The sequence below is a fragment of the Myotis lucifugus genome, unplaced genomic scaffold (assembly GCF_000147115.1).
Source record: "Myotis lucifugus unplaced genomic scaffold, Myoluc2.0 scaffold_362, whole genome shotgun sequence".
NCBI classification, from domain to species: Eukaryota; Metazoa; Chordata; class Mammalia; order Chiroptera; family Vespertilionidae; genus Myotis; species Myotis lucifugus.
In genome coordinates, this window is record NW_005871410.1 from 925541 (window position 1) to 931943 (window position 6403).

A 6403-nucleotide genomic window follows, 5' to 3' on the forward strand; every position below is an offset into this window, starting at 1 on the left:
TGATCTGTTCTATCTAAATTCATATTGGGCGACTTGTTTACACTGCTTTGTATTTAACCAAGATATATTAGTTAACCTTCAAGATAAACTTTCAGGGACTATTATTTCATTTATAAATGAAAAACAGAGACTTAGAGAGATTGATATTCCCATCATCACGCAGGTAGTAATTTATCAAGTCTGGATTTAAATTAAGGTTTGCCTAACTCCAAACCCTTTATCTTTCTTTTCCATGCCACTAGAACAAAATACTGTTCCTATGATTTTTTTTCATATCATTTTCAAATAATTAGATTATTTCTGTGAGACTAGCTAAGCACTCTGTGAAGCTCACCTCAATAACAAAGGGACATAGCAAACCGAAAATATAGACAGCCTGTTGGAGCCTGTTAGAGCACTCCTCAACATGCAGTACAGGGACCCATTTACATCAGAATCTGAAGGGTACATGTGTGTAGCAGAGAGTATTGTGAAGCCCATTCAATCTATTGGTGACCTGAGCCCTGCCCAGAGTTACAGATCTGAATTGCTGGAGATGTCTTAGGAATTTGCATCTTTAGAAAAAAACCCAAATGATGTTAACACACACTGAAACCATTTCAGACGGATGCCTAATGAGGAAGAATGAGGATCTTGAAGGACATCTAATATCTGTATATTTTATCCATATTTGAGTGGGAAACAGCTAATTTTTCAGGATTCTGTGGAGGACATAGGCTAATTATTTGTGGTACTGGTGGAAGAGAAACACTATTTCTCTATGTAGTAACATGTAGCGTTTCTACTGAAGAGAATGGCCCAGCTTTTTGATCCCTGTTCCTTCTGTTGCCATGAAGAGATGGAAGAACCTCATGATCCTCAGACCCTATTATAAGAATCAATAGATCTGGCAAGGTCTCTCCTCCCAAAAACAAATAAATGGAATTATGCAGATTGAGTTGGCAAAGTCATTGCCTCTGAAACACACCTAAAAGCTAAGGGCACTCACCAGATTGTATGAAACAGAGCTGTGGCCCAGAGGCAGTACGCAACAGCTCCAAATATAGTGAAATAAAATACTTACCAATATAGCTGTATTGTCATCACTGGTGAAAATAATCAGTCATTCCTTTAGGACTAAAGAAGATCATATGCTATAACAAAAGTACTAACATTATTCTTTTCCAATGAGTCAGATACAGAGGGAAAACAGCTTAAATTATGTCTAAGAGGAAGGAGGAATGAGGAAAGGGGCTCTATATGAAAAGTGGGGCCAAGATGTCAAATGTTTGAAATGGAGATTTGATACCCTAACCGGTTTGGCTCACTGGATAGAGCATCGGCCTGGGGACTGAAGAGTCCCGGGTTCGATTCCGGTCAAGGGCATGTACCTTGGTTGCAGGCACATTCTCCCAGTAGGGGGTGTGCAGGAGGCAGCTGATCGATGCTTCTCTCTCATCGATGTTTCTAACTCTCTATCCCTCTCCCTTCCTCTCTGTAAAAAATCAATAAAATATATTTTAAAAAAAAGAAATGGAGATTTGACTTGTTCCTTAAAAAATGATAATAATAGAATGATTGGAAAGGTTTTGCTATCATTTATTCAATAATGAACTGCTTAAATGATGCTAAAAGTTTTGACTTATTCATTCTTCTCAAAACTCTGTGTATTGGGAGTTGTCCTTACCCATAATTTACTGATGAGAAAACCAGGTTTAGAGCAGGTGAGTGACTTGCTGTGGCCACATGGTGACTTGCAGAGCCTGCCTGGCCTTGGAGCTCTGTTACCCTCTCTTCTGTCTGAATCACCCTATTTCTGTGTTGTCTCTGCATTCCCATCCAGGTTCTTTGCTGACAGCAGGTTATGCCTAATCCAAAATGGGAATTCTCTCCTCTGTGGTTGCCTGCTCCATGACTGCTGATTCTAACCAACATCTCTTGCCACTGTTTCGAAAATGACATATAGCAAGGGATTCAAAATCCCCCTCAGCTTATTTACCCCACCTGTCTCTACATTCTGATGGAGAAAGAGCTGGCCAGGTGCAGATAACTCACTTTTGAATTGTGATAGGGTCTAGTTAGGAGCAGAGTGTCTAGAGTAAGACTACCTAGTTTTAAATGCTGTACCCATGACTTATGAGCCGTGTGAAAGTGATTTTGTGCAGGTTACTTAATCTCTCTACTCCTTAATCTTTGGTTTGCCAAAACTACTATGAGAATGAAAGAGTGAAAGCATTGCAGTGAGGATTAAATGAGTTAATATAGTAAATAAATGAACATATGACTAGCACAAAGTAAATGCTCAATAGATGTTGTTGCTATGTTTGTTATTATTGAAGAGTAGTCATTAGGGGTTTCCATCAAGATGGCAGCACAGGTAAATGTGGTACTCGAAGCCTCCTACAACCACATCAAAATTACAACTAAAATACAGAACAACCACCATTCAGATAGGCCTGAAATTTATTTGAACAGAAGTCTTACAACTTTAGGGTAAAAACAAGAAGCCACATGGAGACTGGCAAAGTGGCAGAGATGAGGAAGGGGCTGGTCCAACACTCACATGTGGCAGATAAAAATTGGGAGAGATTTCTGGGCTGCAGAGGTCCCCTCTGTGGAATGAGTGGGTCCTAGCCCCACCCCAGGTTCTGCAGCCCAGAGTTCAAATACTAGGTAGAGAAGTACCCATAACTTCTCACTGTGAAAACCAACAGGTATGGTGGCTGCATAAGACTGCCTGAGGGCTTCTAAAGTCCCAGGCATTCCTCTTAAAGGTCCCTTGCACAGACTTACATGGACTCACTTGCTCTGAGCAATAGTGCTGGGGTGGCAACAAGAAAATTGCCAGGGACATATGGGAAGAACTGAATTGTCTGGCATCTGGGAAAGAGCTGAAAGAGCAGCTTTCTCTCAGACAGAAGTGCTGGCAGAGCCCATTGTTCTTTGCTGGCCCGCCTCCCACAGACCCCAAAAGTGGGCACTATATGTGTCTCCATCAACCTGTCTAACGTGTTCACCCCACCCTGGTGATTTCCTGAGACCCCCCCCCCCCCGCCCCGCAACCCGAGGCCCACCCAAGATTTCTCAAAAGAAACTTTGGAGGCAGAAGTGATTGGCACAAAATATTCAAAGTAGTGAAAAGTAAGGATCTGCAACCAAGATTAATCTACTCAACAAAGTTATCATTTGTAATAGAAGGATACAAAAGAGCTTCCCAAACAAACAAAAAAGCTAAATGAGTCTATCACCACCAAACCAGTATTACATGAAAATGGCCTGTTTTGGCTCATGCTGGCGAATTTCCTAAATTCTCTCCCACAAGAGGCATCTGGCCTTAGTGTGCCCCTTGTTAAATAGCCCCAGGCCCAGCACTAGTGGTAGGTGACCTTGATTCAGCTTGGCCTCTCCTGGGCACCTCCAAGTCCAACACAGTAGCAGCCTTCTGAATATTACTTTGTAGCTCATGCTGGGTGACCCCAGGTAGGGAACAGGCAGAGGTGACCTTAACCTGAACCTCCCAGGAGTCCCTAGAGCCACAGCACTTGGTGGACAGTTTCAGACCATGCCAGAACACTAAGCAAACACCTCCATAGGCAACACACTCAGGGGTAGACTCAGCTGGCATCAGAGCCCCTCTTAAGTGAGTACTGCACTCCTGGGGTTGGCCCCTGCACAGCTAATCTTCCATGATGGTCACATTAACATATCAATAGCAATGAAGGCTCAGCTACAACATGGGGGTGCCCAAAGCCCACAGAGGCAGGGAACACAACTAAAGTATCCAGCTCTGGCAATCAGGGAGGCCACATCATTGGCCCATACAAGAACACTTATTACATAAGGCCACTCTACCAAGCCTGGGAAACATAACAGCTCTACCTGATACATAGAAACAAGCACAGAAAGGCAGCCAAAATGAGGAGACAAAGAAACTTGCCCCAAATGCAAGAACAGAATAGAACTCCAGAAAGAGAACTAAACAAAATGGAGAAAAACAATCTACCAGATGCAGAGTTAAAAACACTCATTATAAGGATAATTAATGAATCAACAAAGAGATAGGAAACAACAATAGAGATAGAAAACATTAAAAAGAACCAGTCAGATATGAATAATACACAAACTAAAATGAAGAAAACATTATAGGGAATCAATGTAGAGTAGATGAAACAGGATCATATCAGTATTTGGAAGATAAGGAAGCAGAAAACACCAATCATAACAACAAAAAGAAAAAGAATCCAAAAAATGAGGATAGTTTAAAGATCTTCTGGGACAACTTCAAGTGTACTACCATTTGCATCATGGGAGTGCCAGTAAGGGAAGACAAAGAGCAAGAAATTGAAAACCTATTTGAAAAAAATAATAATGGAAAACTTCCCTAATTTGGTGAAGGAAATAAACATACAATTCCAGTAAGCACAGAACAAATGAACCCAAAGAGGCCCACACGAAGACATCATAATTAAAATGCCAAAGTGAGAATGTTAAAAGCAGCAAGAAAAAAAGCAATTAGTTACCTACAAGGGACCTCCCATCAGACTGTCAGCTGTTTTATCAACAGAAACTTTGGAGGCCAGAAGTATTTGGCATGAAATATTCAAAGTGGTGAAAAGCAAGGACCTGCAACCAAGATTAATCTACCCAACAAAGCTATCATCCTATATAATAAAGAGGTAATATGCAAATTGACCATCACACACTCTCACAAGATGCCTGCCCCCATGTGGTCACAAGATGGCTGCCCCATGTGGTCACAAGATGGCCACCACAAGATGGCCAGCAGGGGAGGGCAGTTGTGGGCAATCAGGCCAGCAGGGGAGGGCAGTTGGGGGTGACCAGGCCAGCAGGGGAAGGCAGTTGGGGGCAATTGGCTGGCATGGGAGAAGTTAGGCATCGATCAGGCTGGCAGGCAGAAGTGGTTAGGGGCAATCAAGCAGGCAGGCAAGCAAGCGGTTGGGAGCCAGCAGTCCCAGATTGTGAGAGGGATGTCCAACAACTGGTTTAGGCCCAATCCCTGTGGACTAAACTGGCAGTCAGATATCCCCTGAGGGGTCCCAGATTAGAGAGGGTGCAGGCTGGGCTGAGGGACACCCCTCCCCCAGTGCACAACTTTCATGCACCGGGCCTCTAGTTTATAATAGAAGGACATGAAAGAGCTTCCCAGACAATATAAAGCTAAATGAGCTTATTACCACCAAACTAGTATTATAAGAAATGCTAAAGGATGTTCTTTAAGAAGAAGAAAAAGGTAAAAAATATGAATAATAAAATGTGAATTATCAACAATTACTTTAAATGCAAGTGGAATAATTGCTCCAATCAAAAGACATATGGAGGCTGAATGGATAACAAAACAAGACCATTACATATGCTGTCTACAAGAGACTCATTTTAGATGAAAAGGCACACAAGGACTGTAAGTAAAGAGATAGAAAAATATATTTCATGAAAATTGAAAAACAACAACAACCTGAGTTAACAATAATTATACCAGACAAAATAGATTTTAAAACAAAGGCCATAACAAGGACAAAGAAGAGCCCAGCAATTCCACTTCTGGATATTTATCTGAAGAAACACAAAACACTATATAGAAAAGACACATGCTTACTTATGTTAACTACAGCATTATTTACAAAAGATGAAAGCAATCTAAGTGTCTATCAATAGATGAATGGGTAAAGAAGTGGTGCATGTATACTATGGAATATGACTCAAACATAGAAAAGAATGAAATCTTGCCATCTGCAAAAACATGTATGGACCTAGAGGGTACTGTTCTGAGTGAAATAAGTCAGACAAAGACAAATGCCAGATGATTTTACTCATATGTGGATTCTAAAATACAAAATAAATGAACAAGCAGAACATAAAAAGATTCATAGATACAGAGAACATTTTGAGGGTTGTCAGAGAGGGGGGTATGGGAGGATGGGTGAAAAAGGTGAAGGGATTAAGAAGTACAAATTGATAGTTACATGATAGTCATGGGGCTGTAGAGTGCAGCAAAGAAAATATAGTCAATAATATTGTAATAACTATATGGTGTAAGATGGGTACTGGATTTATCAGGTTGATCACTTTCTAAGTTATATAAATGTCTAATCACTGGGTAGTACACCTGAAACTAATATAGTATTATTGTATGTTAACTGTAATTGAAAAAAAAATGTATTTAGAAAAAATAAATTTATTCCTAGGTTAAAAAAAAAAGCAATTAAAAACTTTGGAGTCATTGATATGTTAATATGTAACATTACCCAAACAATCCACACCCAGTAAAACCAATAGTAAATTTCAAAGATATAACATGATGAGGCCCAATGGCTAAGATAGTGGACTCTGAACCAGACCACCTGTCTTCAAATCTTGGCTTGTCATTCATTAGCTGTGTGAACTTGGGTAATTTTCTCAACTTTTT